Genomic DNA, 25,696 nt, shown 5'->3' on the forward strand with positions numbered 1-25,696 from the left:
AGTCATCTTCTCTGAGATAGAGGTGGGAGAATGGGATATATTTAGTGGGTTCCACTCCTTTATAATTAATAGATATAATTCCTCTTTTTTTTTAGCATGCCTAGCACTTAAGTGTACAGTTTAGGATAAACCATAAATGTAGACTACTGCCTTGGTTAAGGAGTAGATCACCTCATCCTTGGATTATTGAAAAAGAATTCTAAGTGGTCCTTCATAACACTACTTTGTGTAAAATCCTTCAGTAGCTCCTAATGCCTATAGAATGATGAAAAAAATATCTTAGAATAGAATGGAAGAGCACTGTGTTCTAGACTACTCATTGGATATGAAAGTGTTAGTCACTCAGCTGTGTCTGACTCTTTGAGACCCCATGGACTCTAGCCACCAGGTTCCTCTATCCATGTAATTCTCCAGGCAAGAATACTAGAGTAGGTCGCCATTTCCTTCTCCAGGGGATCTTCCCAATGCAGAGTTTGAACCTGGCTCTCCTGCATTGTGGGCAGACTCTTTCCTGACTGAGCCACCAAGGAAGACCTAGTAGGGCTTGGCAAAGTAAGCAGTGACAGAATTGCCAGTCTCTCCAAGAGCCTCTGAAGCTAGGGATAGAAGACTAGGCAACTTTGACTAAACCGGAGGGGTGCTAGGGAAGAAAAAAAGCATGTTTTTTTAATTTCCAATTTACTCATGACCATAAGAATTTGTGTTTTCAATGATTATAGAATGCTGTCAGGAATAAAGATGGTAAAATAGGGTCGAGGCGGTCCTAAGATGGCAAAGGGATAGGATGGGGAGACCACTTTCTCCCTCAAAAATTCATCAAAAGAACATTTCAATGCTGAGTAAATTCCACAAAACAACTTTTGAATGCTGGCAGAGGACATCAAGCACCCAGCAAAGCAGATCATTGGCTTCAAAAACAGATTTTTAATCTTTGCTTTTTGGTATTTGTTGTCAATTTTGTACATGTAAAAACCCAATCTTCAGTACCCAATTTTACCTGAGAGCGAGATTACTGGCTTGACCACTCTCCCCTCCTTTGGACTCTCCTTTTTCTCCACCAGGTGTCCTCTGTCTCCTCCCTCCCCCTTCTCTTCTCTACCCAACCCTGTGAATCTCTGTGTGTTCCAGACGGTAGAGAACACTCAGGGAACTGGTTACTGGCCGGATCTCTCTCTCTCCCTTTCATTTCCCTCTTTTATCCTCCTGGCCACCTCTGTCTACTTCCTCCCTCTCCTCTTCCCTGTATAACTCCGTGAACACCTCTGAGTGGTCCAGACTGTGGAGCGTACATAAGGACGTGATTACTGGCTAGCTTGCTCTCTCCTCTTTTGATCCCACCTCATCTCATTCCAGTCACCTCTAACTACCCCCTCCCTCTTCTCTTCTCCGTGTAACTCAGTGAACCTCTATGGGTGACTCTCAATGTGGAGAAACCTTTCATCTTTAACCTAGATGCTTTATCATCAGTGCTGTATAGATGGAGAAGTCCTGAGGCTAGGGTAAAAATAAAACTGAAAACCAGAAACCGGAGGCTTAAGTCCAAATCCTAAGAACATCAGAGAAATCCTGAATCCAGGGAACATTAATCAATAGGAGCTCATCAAAAGCCTCCATACCTACACTGAAACCAAGCACCGCCCAAGGGCCAACAAGTTCCAGAGCAAGACATACCACACAAATTCTCCAGCAACACAGGAACACACCCCTGAGCTTCAATAAACAGGCAGTTCAAAACTACTCCAAAACCATTGACGTCTCACAACCCATTACTGGACAATTCATAGCACTCCAGAGAGAAGAAATCCAGCTCCACCCACCAGAACTCCAACACAAGCCTCCCTAACCAAGAAACCTTGACAAGCCACTGATACAACCCCACCCACAGTGAGGAAACTCCATAATAAAGAGAACTCCACAAATTCCCAGAATATAGAAAGGCCACCCCAAACGCAGCAATATAACCAAGATGAAGAGACAGAGGAATACCCAGCAGGTAAAAGAACAGGAGAAATGCCTACCAAACCAAACCAAAGAGGAGGAGATAGGGAATTTACCTCAGAAAGAATTCTGAATATTGATAGTGAAAATGATCCAAAATCTTGAAATCAAAATGGAATCACAGATAAATAGCCTGGAGACAAGGATTGAGAAGATGCAAGAAAGGTTTAACAAGGACCTAGAAGAAATAAAAAAGAGTCACTATATAATGAATAATGCAATAAATGAGATCAGAAACACTCTGGAGGCAACAAATAGTAGAATAATGGAGGCAGAAGATAGGATTAGTGAAATAGAAGATAGAATGGTAGAAATAAATGAATCAGAGAGGAAAAAAGAAAAACGAATTAAAAGAAACGAGGACAACCTCAGAGACCTCCAGGACAATATGAAACGCTCCAACATTTGAATCATAGGAGTCCCAGAAGAAGAAGACAAAAAGAAAGACCATGAAAAAATTCTTGAGGAGATAATAGTTGAAAACTTCCCTAAAATGGGGAAGGAAATAATCACCCAAGTCCAAGAAACCCAGAGAATTCCAAACAGGATAAACCCAAGGCAAAACACCCCAAGACATATTAATCAAATTAACAAAGACCAAACACAAAGAACAAATATTAAAAGCAGCAAGGGAAAAACAACAAATAACACACAAGGGGATTCCCATAAGGATAACAGCTGATCTTTCAATAGAAACTCTTCAGGCCAGGAGGGAATGGCAAGACATACTTAAAGTGATGAAAAAAAATAACCTGCAGCCCAGATTACTGTACCCAGCTAGGATCTCATTCAAATATGAAGGAGAAATCAAAAGCTTTACAGACAAGCAAAAGCTGAGAGAATTCAGCACCACCAAACCATCTCTCCAACAAATACTAAAGGATATTCTCCAAACAGGAAACACAAAAAGGGCATATACACCCGAAAGCAAAACAATAAATTAAATGGCAATGGGATCACACTTATCAATAATTACCTTAAACATAAATTGGTTGAATGCCCCAACCAAAAGGCAAAGACTGGCTGAATGGATACAAAAACAAGATTCCTATATATGCTGCCTACAAGAGACCAACCTAAAACAATGGACACATACAGACTGAAAGTGAAGGGCTGGAAAAAGATATTCCATGCAAATAGAGACCAAAAGAAAGCAGGAGTAGCAATACTCATCTCCGATAAAATAGACTTTAAGACAAAGGCTGTGAGAAGAGACAAAGAAGGCCACTACATAATGATCAAAGGATCAATCCAAGAAGAAAATACAACAATTATAAATATATATGCACCCAACATAGGAGCACTGCAATATGTAAGACAAATGCTAACAAGTATGAAAGGGGAAATCAACAATAACACTATAATAGTGGGAGACTTTAATACCCCACTCACACCTATGGACAGATCAACTAAACAGAAAATTAACAAAGAAATGCAAACTTTAAATGATACAATAGACCAGTTAGACCTAATTGACATCTATAGGACATTTCACCCCAAAACAATGAATTTCACCTTTTTCTCAAGTGCTCACGGAACCTTTTCCAGGATAGATCACATCCTGGGCCATAAATCTAACCTTGATAAATTCAAAAAAATGGAAATCATTCCAAGCATCTTTTCTGACCATAATGCACTAAGATTAGATCTCAATTACAGGAGAAAAACTATTAAAAATCCCCACATATGGAGGCTGAACTACACGCTTCTGAATAACCAAGAAATCACAGAAGAAATCAAAAAAGAAATCAAAATATGCATAGAAAAGAATGAAAATGAAAACACAACAACCCAAAACCTGTGGGACACTATAAAAGCAGTGCTTAGAGGAAAGTTCATAGCAGTACAGGCATACCTCAAGAAACAAGAAAAAAGTCAAATAAATAACTTAACTCTACACCTAAAGCAACTAGAAAAGGAAGAATTGGAGAACCCCAGAGTTAGTAGAAGGAAAGAAATCTTAAAAATTAGGGCAGAAATAAATGCAAAAGAAACAAAAGAGACCATAGCAAAAATCAACAAAGCAAAAAGCTGGTTCTTTGAAAGGATAAATAAAATTGACAAACCATTAGCTAGACTCATCAAGAAACAAAGAGAGAAAAATCAAATCAACAAAATTAGAAATGAAAACAGAGAGATCACAACAGACAACACAGAAATACAAACGATCATAAGAGACTACTATCAGCAATTATATGCCAATAAAATGGACAACGTGGAAGAAATGGACAAATTCTTAGAAAAGTACAACTTTCCAAAACTGAACCAGGAAGAAATGGAAAATCTTAACAGACCCATCACAAGCACGGAAATTGAAACTATAATCAGAAATCTTCCAGCAAACAAAAGCCCAGGTCCAGACGGCTTCACAGCTGAATTCTACCAAAAATTTCGAGAAGACCTAACACCTATCCTACTGAAACTCTTCCAGAAGATTGAAGAGGAAGGAAACTTCCAAATTCATTCTATGAGGCCACCATCACCCTAATACCAAAACCTGACAAAGACGCCACAAAAAAAGAAAACTACAGGCCAATATCACTGATGAACATAGATATAAAAATCCTCAACAAAATTCTAGCAATCAGAATCCAACAACACATTAAAAAGATCATACACCATCACCAAGTGGGCTTTATCCCAGGGATGTAAGGATTCTTCAATAACCGCAAATCAGTCAATGTAATTCACCAGATTAACAAATTGAAAAATAAAAGCCATATGATTATCTGAATAGATGCAGGGAAGGCCTTTGACAAAATTCAACATCCATTGATGATAAAAACTCTTCAGAAAGCAGGAATAGAAGGAACATACCTCAACATAATAAAAGCTATATATGACAAACCCACAGCAAACATTATCCTCAATGGTGAAAAATTGAAAGCATTTCCCCTAAAGTCAGGAACAAGACAAGGGTGCCTACTTTCACCGCTACTATTCAACATAGTTCTGGAAGTTTTGGCCACAGCAATCAGAGAAGAAAAAGAAATAAACGGAAACCAAATTGGAAAAGAAGTAAAACTCTCACTGTTAGCAGATGACATGATCCTCCACATAGAAAATCCTAAAGAATCCACCAGAAAATTACCGCAGCTAATCAATGAATATAGTAAAGTTGCAGGATATAAAATCAACACTCAGAAATCCCTTGCATTCCCATACACTAATAATGAGAAAGCAGAAAAAGAAATTAAGGAAACAATTCCACGCACCATTGCAACGAAAAGAATAAAATACTTAGGAATATACCTACCTAAAGCAACTAAAGACCTATCTATCGAAAACTATAAAACACTGATGAAAGAAATCAAAGAGAACACTAACAGATGGAGAAATATACCATGTTCATGGATTGGAAGAATCAATATAGTGAACATGAGTATACTACCCAAAGCAATCTACAGATTCAGTGCAACCCCTATCAAGCTACCAGCGGTATTTTTTACAGAACTAGAACAAATAATTTCAAGATTTGTATGGAAATACAAAAAACCTCGAATAGCCAAAGCAATCTTGAGAAAGAAGAATGGAACTGGAGGAATCAACTTGCCTGACTTCAGGCTTTACTACAAAGCCACAGTCATTAAGACAGTATGGTACTGGCACAAAGACAGACATATAGATCAATGGAACAAAATAGAAAGCCCAGAGATAAATCCACACACCTATGGACACCTTATCTTTGACAAAGGAGACATATACAATGGAGAATAGACGATCTCTTTAACAAGTGGTGCTGGGAAAACTGGTCAGCCACTTGTAAAAGAATGAAACTAGATCACTTTCTAACACCACACACAAAAATAAACTAAAAATGGATTAAAGATCTAAACGTAAGACCAGAAACTATAAAACTCCTAGAGGAGAACATAGGCAAAACACTCTCCGACATAAATCACAGCAGGATCCTCCAAGATCCACCTCCCAGAATACTGGAAATAAAAGCAAAAATAAACAAATGGGATCTAATTAAAATTAAAAGCTTCTGCACAACAAATGAAACTATAAGTAAGGTGAAAAGACAGCCTTCTCAATGGGAGAAAACAATGGCAAATGAAGCAACTGACAAACAACTAATCTCAAAAATATACAAGCAACTTATGCAGCTCAACTCCAGAAAAATAAACGACCCAATCAAAAAATGGGCCAAAGAACTAAACAGGCATTTCTCCAAAGAAGACATATGGATGGCTAACAAACACATGAAAAGATGCTCAACATCACTCATTATTAGAGAAATGCAAATCAAGACCACAATGAGGTACCATTTCACACCAGTCAGAATGGCTGTGATCTAAAAGTCTACAAGCAATAAATGCTGGAGAGGATGTGGAGAAAAGGGAACCCTCTTACACTGTTGCTGGGAATGCAAACTAGTACAGCCACTATGGAAAACAGTGTGGAGATTCCTTAAAAAATTGCAAATAGAGCTGCCTTATGACCCAGCAATCCCACTGCTGGGCATACACACCGAGGAAACCAGAAGTGAAAGAGACACATGTATCCCAATGTTCATTGCAGCACTGTTTATAATAGCCAGGACATGGAAACAACCTAGATGTCCATCAGCAGGTGAATGGATAAGAAAGCTGTGGTACATATACACAATGGAGTATTACTCAGCCATTAAAAAGAATACATTTGAATCAGTTCTAATGAGACGGATGAAACTGGAGCCAATTATACAGTGAAGTAAGCCAGAAAGATTAACACCAATACAGTATACTGACACATATATACGGAATTGAGAAAGATGGTAATGATGACCCTGTATGCGAGACAGCAAAAGAGACACAGATGTATAGAACGGACTTTTGGACTCTGAGGGAGAGGGAGAGGGTGGGATGATTTGGGAGAATGGCACTGAAACATGTATACTATCATGTAAGAAACGAAGTGCCAGTCTATGTTCAATACAGGATACAGGCTGCGTGGGGCTGGTGCATGGAGATGATCCAGAGAGATGATATGGGGTGGGAGGTGAGAGGGGGATTCAGGATTGGGAGCGTGTATACACCCGTGGTGGATTCATGTCAATGTATGGCAAAACCAATACAGTATTGTAAAGTAAAATGAAGTAAAAATAAAAATAAATAAAATAAAATAAAATAAAATAGGGTCAAATTACACTTGTTTCAAAAATTCAGCAAAGGGTAAGTTCCGTTTCCCCCACCCCACCCCACTCCCACCCCACTCCCCCTTTGGAATGCCCTTTAACTCAGTGAGACTTTCTCAGAAGTCACTGCTTTCCAGGTCTCTCTAGTCTCTCCTCAAAGGGTGGCTTGAAATGTGCCTTTTTCCCTCATCCTTCTCTTGCACCTTAGCTGTTCTCAAGAAAAGGGCCCCCAAACCATTTTTGATCCATCCTCGTGCTCTCCTACTGCCCTGAGGCTGCTTCGCAGGTCTGTAGAAGGGGAAACTCTCGTTCTGTCCGCAGCCAAGCTCTAGTCAATGGCCCTTCTGCCTTTTTTGGTGGAGCCTGTCTCTACTGTTTCCCTTTCCCAGACAAGGAATGAAGATGAAGGCGGGAAGCATGAGTAGAGGAGACAGGGGAAGTGGGCAGAGATCTTCCAAAAGAGACAAAATGCAGGTAAGCCTGTGTGATGTATCTTTGGACGATTTTAAAACAACCTGGCTAACACTGAAAGAGCTCCACGACAGAGAGCTACACTACCTACAAGGGAAAATAACAATTTGATGAAAGAGCGATTGTCAGATGGGAGGGGGACAGGCCCCATAGCCAGAATTACAGAGTTGATGGAGCAACAGAAAGTCCTGAATGGCACTTTACATGACTTGTGAGATCAATTAAATGCCAAAGTATGTGACTGCTGTACAGTAAAGGAAATGTACAGAAATATGCTATAGCAAGAACTTTATGATATCTAACAACAAAATATGAAGTTTATTGGTGAGTTCACAGCAGAAAGGAATAAATTAAAAAAAGAAAACAAGGAGCTTTTCAGTCCAGTTCAGTTCAGTTCAGTCACTCAGTCGTCTCCAACTCTTTGCGACACCATGAACCGCAGCACGCCAGGCCTCCCTGTCCATCACTAACTTCCGGAGTCCACCCAAACACATGTACATTGAGTTGGTGATGCCATCCAACCATCTCATCATCTGTCGTCTCCTTCTGCTCCTGCCCTCAATCTTTCCTAGCATCAAGGACTTTTCAAATGAGGCACCTCTTCACATCAGATGGCCACAGTGTTGGAGTTCCAGCTTCAACATCAGTCCTTCCAATGAACACACAAGAATGATCTACTTTATGATGGACTGGTTGGATCTCCTTGCAGTCCAAGGGACTCTCAAGAGTCTTCTCCAACACCACACTTCAAACGCATCAATTCTTTGGTGCTCAGCTTTCTTTAGAGTCCAACTCTGACATCCATGTGAGTCACATACATGACTAATGGAAAAACCATAGCCTTGACTAGACGGACCTTTGTTGGCAAAGTAATGTCTCTGCATTTTAATATGCTATCTAGGTTGGTCATAACTTTCCTTTCAAGGAGTAAGCATCTTTTAATCTCATGGCTGCAATCACCATCTGTAGTGATTCTGGAGCCCCAAAAAATAAAACCAGTCACTGTTTCCACTGTTTCCCCATCTATTTACCATGAAGTGATGGGACCGGATGCCATGATCTTAGTTTTCTGAATGTTGAGCTTTAAGCCAACATTTTCACTCTCCTCTTTCACTTTCATCAAGAGGCTCTTTTGTTCTTCTTCATTTTCTGTCATAAGGGTGGTGTCATCTGCATATCTGAGGTTATTGATATTTCTCCTGGCAATCTTGATCCCAGCTTGTGCTTCTTCCAGCCCAGCGTTTCTCATGATGTATTCTCCATAGAAGTTAAATAAGCAGGGTGATGGGTGATAATATACAGCCTTGACGTACTCCTTTTCCTTTTGGAACCAGTCTGTTGTTCCATGTCCAGTCCTAACTGTTGCTTCCTGACCTGCATATAGGTTTCTCAAGAGGCAGGTCAGGTGGTCTGGTATTCCCTCCCATCTCTTTCAGAATTTTCCACCGTTTACTGTGATCCACAGTCAAAGGCTTTGGCATAGTCAATAAAGCAGAAGTAGACCTTTTTCTGGAACTCTCTTGCTTTTTTGATGATCCAGCAGATGTTGACAATTTGATCTCTGGTTCCTCTGCCTTTTCTACAACCATCTTGAACACCAGGAAGTTCACGGTTCATGTATTGCTGAAGCCTGGCTAGGAGAATTTTGAGCATTACTTCATTAGCATGTGAGATAAGTGCAATTGTGTGATAGTGTGAGCATTGTTTGGCATTGCCTTTCTTTGGGATTGGAATGAAAACTGACCTTTTCCAGTCCTGTGGCCACTGCTTTTGGTGTGTAGCAAATCAGGTGGGAAGTAGCAAAAAAGGATTAGGGCATGTGCTGTGGCGGTTCCTGGTCATATAGTTGCATACCCGGGAACCGCTGTTGCATGAGGGGAAGGCGGGACGCCCAGGTCCATCTTTTAAGAATATAGCTGAACTTTATTCAATTCGAGAGTATCTTTTAAGAGCTTGAACGTCTGGAAATTCAAGCTGCATAGCACAGGAGCCCCTGAGAGGAGATTCCCCATGTCAAAGGTCAGGAGCAGTGGCTGAGAGGTGATACCCCATGTCCAGCTGAGGTCAGGAGTGGCTGTGAGGAGATACCCCACATCCAAGGTAAGGAGCTATGGCTGGGCTTTGCTGGAGCAGCCGTGAATAGATATCCCACGTATAAGGTAAGAGCAACCCAAGTAAAATGGTAGGTGCTACAAGAGGGCATCAGAGGGCAAACAGACTGAAAACACAGTCACAGAAAACTAGCCAGACTGATCACGTGGACCACAGCCTTATCTAATTCAATGAAACTGAGCCATGCCGTTTTTGGGCCACCCAAGATGGGCAGGTCTTGTTGGAAAGGTCTGACAGAATGTAATCCACTGGAGATGGGAATGGCAAATCACTTCATTATTATTGCCTTGAGAACCCCATGAACAGCATGAAAAGGCAAAAAGATAGGACGCTAGAAGATCAACTCCCCAGGTCAGTAGGATCAGTGGAGAAATAACTCTAGAAAGAATGAAGGGATGGAGCCAAAGCAAAAACAACACCCAGTTGTGGATGTGACTGGTGATAGAAGCAAAGTCCAATGCTGTAAAGAGCAATATTGCATAGGAACCTGGAATGTTAGGTCCATGAATCAAGTCAAATTGGAAGTGGTCAAACAGGAGATGGCAAGTGTGAATGTCAACATTCTAGGAATCAGTGAATTAAAATGGACTGCAATGGGTGAATTTAACTCAGATGACCATTATATCTACTACTGTGAGCAGGAATTCCTTAGAAGAAATGGAGTAGCCACCATAGTCAACAAAAGAGTCTAAAGTGCAGTGCTTGGATGCAGTTTCCTAAAAGACAGAATGATCTCTGTTCATTTCCAAGGCAAACTATTCAATATCACTGTAATCAAAGTCCATGCCCTGACCAGCAATGCTGAAGAAGCTGAAGTTGAATGATTCTATGAAGGCATACAAGACCTTTTAGAACTAACACCCGAAAAAGATGTCCTTTTCATTATAGGGGACTGGAATGCAAAAGTAGGAAGTCAAGAAACACCTGGAGTAACAGGCAAATTTGGCCTTGGAATACAGAATGAAGCACGGCAAAGGCTAAAAGAGTTTTGCCAAGAGAATGCACTGGTCATAGCAAACACCCTCTTCCAACAACACAGGAGAAGACTCTACACCATGGACATCACCAGATGGTTAACACTGAAATCAAATTGATTATAAGCTTTGCAGCCAAAGATGGAGAAGCTCTATACAGTCAGCAAAAACGTGACTGGGAGCTGACTGTGGCTCAGACCATGAACTTCTTATTGCCAAATTCAGACTTAAATTGAAGAAAATGGAGAAAACCACTAGACCATTCAGGTATGACCTAAATTAAATCCCTTCTGATTATACAGTGGAAGTGAGAAATAGATTTAAGGGCCTAGATCTGACAGACAGAGTGCCTGATGAACTATGGACTAAGGTTTGGGAGACAGGGATCAAGGTCATCCCCAAGGGGGAAAAAAAATGCACAAAAGCTAAATGGAAAAAAAAAAAAAGCAAAATGGCTGTCTGAGGAGGCCTTACAAATTGCTGTGAAAAGAAAAGAAGTGAACAGCAAAGGAGAAAAGGAAAGATATACCCATTTCAATGAAAAGTTCCAAAGAATAGCAAGGAGAAATAAGAAAGCCTTCCTCAGTGATCAGTGTAAAGAAATAGAGGAAAACAATAGAATGGGAAAGACTAGAGATCTCTTCAAGAAAATTAGAAATACCAAGGGAACATTTCATGTAAAGATAGGCTCAATAAAATATAGAAATGTTATGGACCTAACAGAAGCAGAAGATATTAAGAAGAGGTGGCAAGAATACACAGAAGAACTGTACAAAAAAGATCTTCACGACCCAGATAATCACGATGGTTTGATCACTCAACTAGAGCCAGACATCCTGTTTTGGTAGGCTAAAAATGAACTAGCAACAGTTTCATCCTTCTTTTTCTGATAGCAATGATGACTTCGTCCCTGGGACTCAAGAGTGAGCCAATATTTTTGGTCAGGGATCCTCCACCCAGATCTCAGATGCCTCTGCCCACACAATGGATAAAGCAATTGAATATCAAACAGATGCAATCTGGAGAGAAAAAAAGGAACAGCTACAGAGTTCCAAGTTTCTGGTTCCACGTTGCAGTCAGGACCTCTTTGAGGTACCAGCACCCCTCCTCTAACATCAGTAAGCCTACCACAATAAGCAGTGGCAATCAGAAGTCATCTACCACTGTTCCTCTAGCATCTACACTTGCCCCTCAAAGAGGGTATGGATTTCAGGGTGACTCCAGCTTTCCTGATGCCAGGCTTGGCCATCCACAAAGGAAATCAAGTTTCACACAGAGGACCTCCCCACAGAGGACCTCCACACCAAAGCATGGAACTCAGATCAATCTCCCTTGGAGCCTTTCCAGTTTTTCTCCAGGAGAAAGCTGACCTACACAAGTAGTATCTGAAATTTCAGAAGAAAATATTCCTGATTATAGTAGAAGCGTATTTTCTCCTTTTACACAGAGAAAGGAAAAGGCCACTTGAAATGTATTTCCTTTAGACTATATTTCAAGATCTAAGGCAAAAAGAAGATCAATTGGTGTTCTTGGGTATTTGGTGAGAGAGAGAGCTGTTGCCAGACACCTTGTTCACTAACAATCCACAGTGAGCAAGAATACTAATGGAGCTACAGGTGCAGCGCATGGTGCTGATAAGCCAGAGGGCGAGACTCAGACTTGCATTTTGCGGTCTTCAATAAAGAGAAAACCATGAGATACAGTTAGAAAAAAGGGAAAAGTAGCTTTCTCTCCCCTTCTCTCTTGAGGAGAATGCTTTTCTTTTCCAAGAGATGTGTCTTCCTATCAACTCAGACTATCTAACTGATAATTCCTTGCTTTGATTCTACTTCTCAGAATATAATATACAGGCAACAAAAAGTTGGGCAAAAGACTAAGACTTTGAAGCAGTGAATTATTGCCAGTTGATAAAATTCAGTTACAGAAAAAGAAACTTATGCCCCCAAATTTGTTCTCTCCTTCTTCTTGGCCAAATAGACACATGCTCAGCTAGAATTTACATTTCTCATCCTCCTATTCAGCTGCTGTAACCATAATACTAGTTCAAGTCAACAGAGTGTGAATGTATGTAATATATGTAAGATCTAAATCATTTCTACCTGGAAGACAAGTTTATTTCTGTGGATTTAGTTTTTTTTTTTTTTTTTCTTTAATCCCTCTCAAAGGCTGGATTGAATTTATGGTCAAGATCAACACCCTAGTACAGTGAAAAGCAGTAAGATGGAAGGAAAAAATGTTGTTCTTCTGTCTATCCACTCTAGAACTGAGAAAAAAAAAACACATATGTTTGGTATTCTGAAGTCTACTGTGATTGTAGATGTCTTCATTAGAGTAGTATAACCTGAAATTAATGAATAAATTATTTTCTGATATTCTTCTGTATTTATTTGTGTTTGGCTCACAATATATTTTTGAATGAATGAACAGTGATACACTAATATTAACCCATCATGTGGGGACAGGCAAATATTTAAAACCATATTTTATGCTAAATTTTATTACATTCAAATCTTATTTCTAGTTTTTAATTGGCATAGATGTTTTTGTATGTTTGCCATTCTTTACCAGATCTTTGTTGTGGGTCCAGCTTCCATAAAAATATATTTAGCAGTATGACCAGGAGTATCAATATATTCCCATTCTCTTGCCACAATCTGTTGTTTTCCGTTGGCATAATATCCTTTTTATCAATTAGGGTCTCTAAGAGGTCCTACTTAAATGCAAGTTAACACATTAAACCATTCTCATCCAATTACAGCCTGAAATGAACTTAATGAATTAATCTTGATTTTACTTTCAAATACAACAGTTGGGGTTCATAGGCCCCACATAATAAGGAATATGACAAGAATATTTGATTAGATGGAAAATCAGAAAAAGCAGTCCAGGCTATGGAATTACAGGTTCCAACTCCCATCTGTCATCAAGTAACGGATATCTAAACTTTATACATACATACTCACTAATCCTTATCACTCGCATGTGCTCAGATTGAAAGTTATCAGTTGTTGGTTGATTCAAATTTTTTATGTATTTAAGAGTAATATTCAATCTTCCGGGAGGTAATGTAAACACCTCACAAGCTTTACAGACAAGCCAAGAGAGAAATTAAAAAAGTAAAAATATGATGGCAATTAAATATTGAAAAAAAGAGAAATGTTTGCTAGACACTGCTTGGTAATACCTTGTGTTTAAAAGGAAAGATATTTTAGTCAAATTCAAAAGATTTTTAAAAAGAACTAGAGTAACAATGTGAGAAGATCACAAGCAAATTAAAATGATGATTCAGTAGCACCCCAAAAAAGTAAAAAAGATGAATTCATTTTACAAAACAAATGTTCCTGATTTTCATTCTGAATTGAAGAGTAAAGTGATCATATTTTCAGTTACAATAAAATTGATCTGACCTTGGTCATGAATCAGTATATTAGTAAAGGGATAGATCACAAATCATTTCCCCCCACTGGCAAGTTACTAAAAAATAAAATAATGCTCATAATACAATCGCTAGTCTCCTTTAAAGGATCTAGACATTTCCATACTAAATAGGATCATCCTGCTGGTGAATTTTCAAAATATGATATTGTCCACTGTGTTCTTTCACCTAAATTTAGCATTAAAGCCTCATTATGAGATGGTAAATAATAGACAGCTGGCAAGCTCAGATTTTTACTGTCCATTTTAAGTGGAATAACAAGCCACAGATATCATTGCTAAAGATGTCAGAGCCTATTGGCTCTTCAGCATTCAATCTAGTTCTTCCCATGGGGTTGCACATAGCTGAAATCTCCCTCCTCTGGTCATTATTCTGGTAGAAGAACTCTTGAGTGTCTCAACTAACTTACTGTTGTCTGCTAGCAAGATCTTACCCATTTAGATTTGCTAAAGAGGATAAGTGAGTTTGATAAGTATCACAATATCAGTAAAAAGAGGGAAGGAGATTTATGTTTTCTTCTTTCTTTGGTATTTTCAAATCTATATAGTGTTTAATTTAGGCATACCCTATTATATCAATAAGAGAAACAAAGAGTAGCAACTTGATTTCTCCACCCCAAACCCCTGAATGGTCAATGTCATCCTAATGTGAACTAGTCCCGGCATACTGCTCATTAAAAAGAATCCTCAGACTTACTCAGTTCACTCTCCCCTCTACCACAAACATATTACCATTATACCATCTGTAACTTTTTATCTTTTTCCAGGAATGCCACCCCATCACTGCTTATGTATCTTGCATCAACTCAATTCCTACCTTTCACATTGAAGCCTTCCCTAAAACTAAATTATAAATACCTTTCTCATTTTAAATTCCATAACATTTATAATCTTCACCACTAATGTAGCAAAGTTGCATATTTATGTCCTATTAATAACAAAATGTTTTCTGTTAACTGATTTTGTGATCCAAGTATATTGTCTTTCTTTACTTGCAAATCCTACCTAGTGTCTAGTACAATGCTCCAGCTAATTGACACTTTGGTCCCATGATAATCTGTTATCACAGAGCACCTAAAATAATCTTTTTAAAAGTATAAAACAAATTATTCCATTCTTCTGCTTTTGAACCCTTCAAAGACTTTTAATCACAGGTAGAATAAAATAAAATATTACCATGGCCTACAATACCCTTTGTGATCAACGTGGATAACCATATTAAGGATCAACCTTACCAAAAAACTACTAGCTCATCAATGAATTCAGTAAAATTGCAGGATACAAAATTAACATATAGAAATATATTTCATTTCTATACATGAACATTGAATTATCAGAAAAATTAAGAATCCCATTTACTATTACATCAAAAGGAATAAAGTACCTAGAAATGAGTCTACCTAATGGCACCCGACTCCAATACTTTGGCCTAGAAAATCCCATGAACAGAGGAACCTGGTAGGCTGCAGTCCATGGGGTTGCTAAGAGTCTGGCACAACTGAGTGACATCACTTTCACTTTTCACTTTCATGCATTGGAGAAGGAAATGGCAACCCACTCCAGTGTTCTTGCCTGAAGAATCCCAGGGATGGAGCCTGGTTGGCTGCCGTCTATGGGGTTGCACAGAGTCGGTCACGACTGAAGAGTCGGTCACGACTGAAGCAGCTTAGTAGCAGTTGCAACCTACTGGTTGAAGACCAATACTCAGAAAACTAAGAAACTGATGAAAGATATTGAAAATGACATAAATAGATGGAAAGATACACTGTGTTTACGGAATGAGAGAATTAACATTATGAAAATGACCATGCTGCCCAAGGGAATCTACCAATCCAATGTAATCCTAATCAAAATATCAATGCCATTATTCACAGAATTAGAATAGTTTTAAAATTTGTATGGAAACACACAAACCCTGAATAGTCAAAACAATCTTGTAAAAGGAGAACAGAGCTGGAGGTATCATATTTCATTACTTCAGACTATACTATAAACCTGTAATCAAAACAGTCTGATCCTGGCACAAAAACAGATACATAGTTCAATGGAGCAGGATAGACAGCCTGGGGGAATAAACACACACTTAGAGTCACTTAATATAAGACAATAGAGGCAGGAATATACAACAGATTTTTTTTTTTTTTTTTAGTTTGTAACCTAAGGCAAAGGAAAGTCAAGCAAAAACAAGTTAATGGGATCTAATTAGACCTAAAGATTTTGCACAGCAAAGGAAGTCATTAAGAATACAAAAAGACACCACACTAGGTGGAAGAAAATATTTGCAAACAATATGACTGACTAGATTAATATAAAAAATATATAAACAGCACATGGAAGTCAATTACAAAACACACACACACACACACACACACACACACACACACACACACACACACACAAACACTTGATTTAAAAAATGGGCAGAAGACCTGAATAGACATTTTTCCTGAGAAGACATACAGATGGCCAACAGGCACATAAAAAGATGCTCAACACTATTAATCATCAGTTCAGTTAAGTCACTCAGTCGTGTCCGACTCTTTGCGATCCCATGAATCACAGAACGTCAGGCCTCCCTGTCCATCACCAACTTCCAGAGGTCACTCAGACTCATGTTCATTGAGTCAGTGATGCCATCCAGCCATCTCATCCTCTGTCGGTCCCTTCTCCTCCTGCCCCCAATCCCTCCCAGCATCAGTCTTTTCCAATGAGTCAACTCTTCGCATGAAACTCTAAAGTATTGGAGTTTCAGCTTTAGCATCATTCCTTCCAAAGAAATCCCAGTGCTGATCTTCTCTAGAATGGACTGGTTGGATCTCCTTGCAGTCCAAGGGACTCTCAAGAGTTTTCTCCAACACCACAGTGCAAATGCATCAATTCTTCAGCACTCAGCCTTCTTCACAGTCCAACTCTCACATCCATACATGACCACAGGAAAAACCATAGCCTTGACTAGACGGACCTTAGTCGGCAAAGTAATGTCTGCTTTTGAATATACTATCTAGGTTGGTCATAACTTTTCTTCCAAGGAGTAAGTGTCTTTTAATGTCATGGCTGCAATCACCATCTGCAGTGATTTTGGAGCCCCCAAAAATAAAGTCTAACACTGTTTCCACTGTTTCCCCATCCATTCCCATGAAGTGATGGGACCGGATGCCCTGATCTAGATTTCCTGAATGTTGAGCTTTAGGCCAACTTTGTCACTCTCCTCTTTCACTTTCATCAAGAGGCTTTTTAGTTCCTCTTCACTTTCTGCCATAAGGGTGGTGTCATCTGCATATCTGAGGTTATTGATATTTCTCCCTGCAATCTTGATTCCAGCTTGTGTTTCTTCCAGTCCAGCATTTCTCATGATGTACTCTGCATAGAAGTTATATAAGCTGGGTGACAATATACAGCCTTGGCATACTCCTTTTCCTATTTGGAACCATGTCCAGTTCTAACTGTTGCTTCCTGAACTGCATACAGATTTTTCAAGAGGCAGGTCAGGTGGTCTGGTATTCCCATTTCTTTCAGAATTTTCCACAGTTTATTGTGATCCACACAGTCAAAGGCTTTGGCATAGTCAATAAAAAAGAAATAGATGTTTTTTTGGAACTCTTTTGCTTTTTCCATGATCCAGCAGATGTTGGCAATTTGATCTCTGGTTCCTCTGCCTTTTCTAAAACCTGCTTGAACATCAGGAAGTTCACGGTTCATGTATTGCTGAAGCCTGGCTTGGAGAATTTTGAGCATTACTTTACTAGCATGTGAGATGAGTGCAATTGTGCAGTAGTTTGAGCATTCTTTGGCATTGCCTTTCTTTGGGATTGGAATGAAAACTGACCTTTTCCAGTCCTGTGGCCACTGCTGAGTTTTCCAAATTTGCTGCCATATTGAGTGCAGCACTTTCACAGCATCATCTTTCAGGAATTTAAACAGCTCAACTGGAATTCCATTACCTCCACTAGCTTTGGTCATAGTGATGCTTTCTAAGGCCCACTTGAATTCACATTCCAGGATGTCTGGCTCTAGGTGAGTGATCACACCATCATGATTATCTGGGTCATGAAGATCTTTCTTGAACAGTTCTTCTGTATATTCTTGCCACCTCTTCTTAATATCTTCTACTTCTATTAGGTCCAGACCATTTCTGTCCTTTATCGAGCCCATCTTTGCATGAAATTCTCCCTTGGTATCTCTAATTTTCTTGAAGAGATCTCTAGTCTTTCCCGTTCTCCTCTTTTCCTCTATTTCTTTGCATTGATCACTGAAGAAGGCTTTCTTATTTATTCCTGCTATTCTTTGGAATTCTGCATTCAGATGCTTATATCTTTGCTTTTCTCCTTTGCTTTTCACCTCTCTTCTTTTCACAGCTATTTGTAAGGCCTCCCCAGACAGCCATTTTGCTTTTTTTGGTATTTCTTTTCCATGGGGATGGTCTTGATCCCTGTCTCCTGTACAATGTCATGAACCTCCATCCATAGTTCATCAGGCACTCTATCTATCAGATCTAGGTCCTTAAATCTACTTCAAACTTCCACTGTATTATCATAAGGGTTTTGATTTAGGCCATACCTGAATGGTCTAGCGGTTTTTCCTACTTTCTTCAATTTGAGTCTGAATTGGGTAATAAGGAGTTCATGATCGGAGCCACAGTCAGCTCCTGGTCTTGTTTCTCTTGACTGTATAGAGCTTCTCCATCTTTGGCTGCAAAGAATATAATCAATCTGATTTTGGTGTTGACCATCTGGTGATGTCCATGTGTAGAGTCTTCTCTTGTGTTGTTGGAAGAGTCTGTTTGCTATGACCAGTGCATTTTCCTGGCAAAACTCTATTAGTCTTTGCCCTGCTTAATTCTGCATTCCAGGGCCAAATTTGCCTGTTACTCCAGATGTTTCTTGACTTCCTACTTTTGCATTCCAGTACCCTAGAATGAAAAGGACATCTTTTTTGAGTGTTAGTTCTAAAAGGTCTTGTGGGTCTTCATAAAACCGTTGGACTTCAGTTTCTGCAGCCTTACTGGTTGTGGCATAGACTTGGATAACTGTGATATTGAATGGTTTGCCTTGGAGATGAACAGAGATCATTCTGTCGTTTTTGAGATTGCATCCAAGTACTGCATTTCAGACTCTTTTGTTGACCCTGATGTCTACTCCGTTTCTTCTGAGGAATTCCTGCCCACAATAGTAGATACAATGGTCATCTGAGTTAAATTCACCCATTCCAGTCCATTTTAGTTCGCTGATTCCTAGAATGTCAACGTTCACACTTGCCGTCTCTTGTTTAACCACTTCCAATTTGCCTTGATTCATGGACCTGACATTCCAGGTTCCTATGCAATATTGCTCTTACAGCATCGGATCTTGCTTCTATCACCAGTCACATTCGCAACTGGGTATTGTTTTTGCTTTGGCTCCATCCCTTCATTCTTTCTAGAGTTATTTCTCCACTGATCTCCAGTAGCATATTGGGCACCTAATGACTGGGGAGTTCCTCTTTTGGTATCCTATCATTTTGCCTTTTCCTACTGTTCATGGGGTTCTCAAGGGAAGAATACTTAAGTGGCTTGCCATTCCCTTCTCCAGTTCTCAAGCAAGCATACAGAAGTTGTTTGCCATTTCCTTCTCCATTGGACCACATTCTGTCAGACCTCTCCACCATGACCCACCCATCTTGGGTTGCTCCACGGTCATGGCTTGGTTTCATTGAGTTAGAAAAGGCTGTGGTCCTAGTGTGATTAGATTGACTAGTTTTCTGTGAGTATGGTTGCAGTGTGTCTGCCCTCTGATGCCCTCTTGCAACACCTACCATCCAACTTGGGTTTCTCTTACCTTGGGCGTGGGGTATCTCTTCACGGCTGTTCCAGCGAAGCACAGCTGCTGCTTCTTACCTTGGATGAGGGGTATCTCCTTACTGCCAGGGGCCAGCATGAGGAACTCCGCCCATGGCAAAGGTCATGAGGAAGGAGGCTTGGCATACGCAAAGGCGTGATCAAGCTTCAGGAAACCCCCTGTTCCCGAGCATCTAACCCCAAAACCAGTCTGTTTTATGCTCTCACCTACACCTCTGACTTTATGGGGGGCTCTCCCCCATAACTGTTTCTCTCGGAGAAGGAGTAAATGTGCAGCTCCAAGGCAATAAAACTTCCTGGGCGTCACAAGAGTGTTTCAGCTTACGGACTGCTCTGAAGGTTATCTAGCCCACCTGTATAGTTTCGTCCAGCCACATGTGATTGTTTACAGCCTCCACATCTGAGAGGCACGAGATGTTTTAGACTTACTAATGGCAAATTCTCTTGGGGAGTTGGAAATTATTAGTATAGTGGGTTGGTTAGGAATTATATTGGTGAAGGGTTTTTCATTTGTGGTGTCAATAATTGCTGCTAATTCCCTGCTCTGGTGGGACAAGGATGTTTCAGGTCAAACCTCTCTGCTGACAGACTAGCTTGTGTGACAGGATTATCCATACTCCTGCCACTAAGCACATGATTGTTTACTACCTCTCAACCATAAACAGCACAGAGAGTTTTGGAGTATTTTGAAAGTCTTAATTAGCATAGGGCTTTTTCTTCTTGTTGAGTCAATGATTGCCACCAGGCCTCCATATCCTTAGGCACCTGGGAATATATTAATCAATGTATTTGGACTATAGAAAAGGAAATGTAGTTTTTGATGTTAGCAATACTAGACTTTTTGAGTTAATGGATTTTCTCTTTTGTGTTAGATCACTGTGCTTTGTGATTTATCACTGTGTCCTTGCTATGTAAAAATGTAACTTTATCACTGTCTTAAGACTAAATAGATCTTAAGGGGAGCATTGGTGAAAATATTTTCATTTGTTGGGCTGATGTTTGCTGCTAAATCTCCATGTTCCCTGCCCTTGTAATGAATATAACTAACATATAGGAGAAATAAGTATTAACTTTTAAGCATATAGGATAAATAAGTATTAACCTTTAAGAGTAATCATGTTAACGTTGGATTAAATAAATTCCTTTCTTGATTGTAACTCACTACACCTTCACCCTATAGGAATGTAACTTTATTTGGAGGGTGGTGCCTGGTTTAAGAAAAAACACTCTTGGAAAAAATAAGTTTTTGGTTATCAGAAAGAAAGGATCATAAAATCCCTAAGATCTTTTTATGTGAAGCACCTGATTTTGATAAAGGTCAGGACTGCTGACCCCCACATGACTCTGTATTCATCCCTATATGTAACAAAAGGTATATAACCAAACCCCAAAATAAAGAAATCGGATCAGTTTCCAGAAAGACTGATTCCCCCATGTCGTTCTTTCTTGCTCCTCATTTTTCTGGCTGAATTCCAATCTGGAGCATGGATGCTATTCCATGTAATCCAAGTTATTCAGCCTCTTTTTCTACACTATCTCCTACTACACTATCCGTTTCTAATCTCTCTCTATATCTGTGATTAAATATGTATTTTTCCAAAGACGCAGACGCCATCCCCCCACCTTCGAATCACCCTGGAACCACCGGGGCTGGACCCTGGCACCTTACCACCACCCTTCCTGACCTTTAACATAGGATGGCTCCTCTAGACCCTCCTGTGCCCTGCACAGCCACTGCTCCTCAGGTTGCTCCTCCCAGCCGCTGCCCCTTGCCTCGGGTGCAGGGTGGCTCCTCAGGGCCACTGCCCCTGGCCTCGGGCATGAGGTGGCTTCTCCTGGCCGCCCCTGGCCTCGGACGCGGGGTAGCTCCTCTCGGCTGTTCCTGTGCTGTCGCAGCCTGGCACTCTCGGCCGCTGCCCCTGACCTTGGACGTGGGGTAACTCCTCTCAGCCGCACTTAGTGTGCCGGATCGCAGCCACCCATGAAATGCAAATCAAGACCACAATCAGATATCACCTCATACCTGTCAGAATGGCTATCATTAAAAAGCTGACAAATAACAAATGTTGGTGAGGATGAGGAGAAAAGAGAGCTCTCCTACACTGTTGGTGGGAATGTAAATTAGTGCAACCATTGTGGAAAACAGTATGGAATTTCATCAAAAAACTGAAAGTATAACTACCATGTGCATGCTAATTTGCTTCAGTTGTATCCAACTCTTTGTGATCCTATGGACCGTAGACCACTAGGCTCCTCTGTCCATGGGATTCTCCAGGCAAGAATACTCGAGTGGGTTGTCATGCCTGCCTCCACGGTATCTTCCCTAACCAGGTATTGACCCTGAATATGTTATGTCTCCTGCATTGGCAGGGAGATACTTTACCACAAATACCACCCATATGATCTAACAATTCTACTCCTGGGCATATAGCCAAAGAAAATGAAAATATTAATTGGAAAAGATATATAATGGAACACAATGGAACATTACACAGACATAGAAAAGGATGAAATTTTGTCATCTGAACCAACATGGATGGATGCAGAGGGTATTATGTTAAGAAAAGTCAGAGAAAGACAATCAGTAGTTTTAAACTGTAGGGTGCTAAATAATCTCCTTTTTAAAATATAAAATTTCAAGGCCGATTCCTAAGGAATTTTCAGTATGTTAGGGTACAGCATTTTTATGAAGCACCAGTTCTATTTCTGACGTAGGCAATGAGAAAGTGAAAAGTGAAAGTGAAGTTGCTCAGTCGTGTCCGACTCTTTGTGACCCCATGGACTAGTAGCCTACCAGGCTCCTCCCTCCATGGGATTCTCCAGGCAAGAGTACTGGAGTGGGTTGCCATTTCTTTCTCCAGGGGATCTTCCCTACTCAGGGATCGAACCTGGGTCTCCCGCATTCCAGGCAGACGCTTTAACCTCTGAGCTACCAGGAATGTAATGACCACAAATTGAAGAGAATATTCAGAACATGGTCTCAACTTTTTTTGTCTATTCCTATGGGTTTAAACCAGTGTGTTCTCTTGGCAAAATTCTATTAATGTTTGCCCTGTTTCATTCTGTATTCCAAGGCCAAATTTGCCTGTTACTCCAGGTGTTTCTTGACATCCTACTTTTGCATTCCAGTCCCCTAGAATGAAAAGGACATCTTTTTTGGGTGTTAGTTCTAAAAGGTCTTATTGGTCTTCATAAAACCATTCAACTTCAGTTTCTTTAGAGTTACTGGTTGGGGCATAGACTTGGATTACTGTGATATTGAATGATTTGCCTTGGAAACGAACAGAGATCATTCTGTCATTTTTGAGATTGCATCCAAGTACTGGATTTCAGACTCTTTTGTTGTCTATGATGGCTACTCCATTTCTTCTAGGATTCCTGCCCACAGTAGTAGATATAATGGTCATCTGAGTTAAATTCACCCATTCCAGTCCATTTTAGTTCGCTGACTCCTAGAATGTCGACGTTCACTCTTGCCATCTCCTGTTTGACCACTTCCAATTTACCTAGATTCATGGACCTGACATTCCAGGTTCCTATGAAATATTGCTCTTTACAGCATCGGACCTTGCTTCTATCACCAGTCACATTTGCAACTGGGTATTGTTTTTGCTTTGGCTCCATCCCTTCATTCTTTCTAGAGTTATTTCTCCACTGATCTCCAGTAGCATATTGGGCACCTACTGACCTGGGGAGTTCCTCTTTCAGTATCCTATCATTTTGCCTTTTCATAATGTTCATGGGGTTATCCAGTGGACCACATTGTATCAGACCTCTCCAACAAGACCTGTCCCTCTTGGATGGCCCCACAGGGCTTGGCTTAGTTTCATTGAGTTAGACAAGGCTGTGGTCCTAGTGTGATTAGATTGACTAGTTTTCTGTGAGTACGGTTTTAGTTTGTCTGCCCTCTGATGCGCTCTTGCAACACCTACCATCTTACTTGGGTTTCCTCTTACCTTGGATGTGGAGTATCTCTTCACAGCTGTTCCAGTAAAGCACAGCCAATGCTCCTTACCTTGGATGAGGGGTAGCTCACTGCCGCCCTCCCTGACCTTGAACGTGGAGTAGCTCCTCTAGGCTCTCCTGCGCCTGAGCAGCCACTGCTCCTTGGATGTGGGGTTGCTCATCTTGGCCACAGCCCCGACCTCGGGCGTGGGGTAGCTCCTCCTGGCTGCTGCCCCTGGCCTCGGGCATGGGGTAGCTCCTCTCCGCTGTTCCTGTGCTGTCACATCCTGGCACTCTTGGCCACCGCCCCTGGCCTCGGGCAGAGGGTACCTCTTCCTGGCCGCCACCCCTGACCTCACATGCGAGAGAAGACTCTACACATGGACATCACTAGATGGTCAACACCGAAATCAGATTGAATATACTCTTTGCAGCCAAAGATGGAGAAGCTGTATACAGTAAGCAAAAACAAGACTGGGAGCTGACTGTGGCTCAGATCATGAACTCCTTATTGCCAAATTCAGACTTCAATTGAAGAAAGTAGGGAAAACCACTAGACGATTCAGGTATGGCCTAAATCATATCCCTTATGATTATTCAGTGGAAGTGAGAAATATATTAAAGAGACTAGATCTGATAGATAAAGTGCCTGATGAACTATGGAATGAGGTTCGTGACATTGTAGAGGAGACAGGGATCAAGACCATCCCCATGGAAAAGAAATGCAAAAAAGCAAAATGGCTGTCTGGGGAGGCCTTACAAATAGCTGTGAAAAGAAGAGAAGCAAAAAGCAAAGGAGAAAAGGAAAGATATAAGCATTTGAATGCGAAGTTCCAGAGAATAGCAAGAAGAGATAAGAAAGCCTTCCTCAACAATCAGTGCAAGGAAATAGACGAAAACAAAAGAAAGGGAAAGACTAGAGATCTCTTCAAGAAAAGTAGAGATGCCAAGGGAACATTTCATGCAAAGATGGGCTCGATAAAGGATAGAAATGGTCTGGACCTAACAGAAGCAGAAGATATTAAGAAGAGGTGGCAAGAAAACACAGAAGAAATGCACAAAAAAGATCTTCAGGACCAAGATATTCAAGATGGTATGATCACTCACCTAGAGCCAGACATCCTGGAATGTGAATTCAAGTGGGCCTTAGAAAGCATCACTATGAACAAAGCTAGTGGAGGTGATAGAATTCCAGTTGAGCTGTTTCAATTCCTGAAAGATGATGCTGTGAAAGTGCTGCACTCAATATGCCAGCAAATTTGGAAAACTCAGCAGTGGCCACAGGACTGGAAAAGGTCAGTTTTCATTCCAATTCCAAAGAAAGGCAATGCCAAAGAATGCTCAAACTACTGCACAATTGCACTCATCTCACATGCTAGTAAAGTAATGCTGAAAATTCCCCAAGCCAGGTTTCAGCAATACGTGAACCATGAAATTCCAGAAGTTCAAGCTGGTTTTAGAAAAGGTAGAGGAACCAGAGATCATATTCCTAACATCTGCTGGATCATTGAAAAAGCAAGAGAGTTCCAGAAAAAAAATCTACCTCTGCTTGCTTGACTATGCCAAAGCCTTTTACTGTGTGGATCACAATCAACTGTGGAAAATTCTGAAAGAGATGGGAATACCTGACCACATGACCTGCCTCTTGAGAAATCTGTATGCAGGTCAGGAAGCAAGTTAGAACTGGATATGGAAGAACAGACTGGTTCCAAATAGGGAAAGGAGTACGTCAAGGCTGTATATTGTCACCCTGCTTATTTAACTTCTATGCAGAGTACATCATGAGAAACGCTGGGCTGGAAGAAGCAG

Source organism: Capricornis sumatraensis, chromosome X (genome assembly GCF_032405125.1).
Source record: "Capricornis sumatraensis isolate serow.1 chromosome X, serow.2, whole genome shotgun sequence".
NCBI classification, from domain to species: Eukaryota; Metazoa; Chordata; class Mammalia; order Artiodactyla; family Bovidae; genus Capricornis; species Capricornis sumatraensis.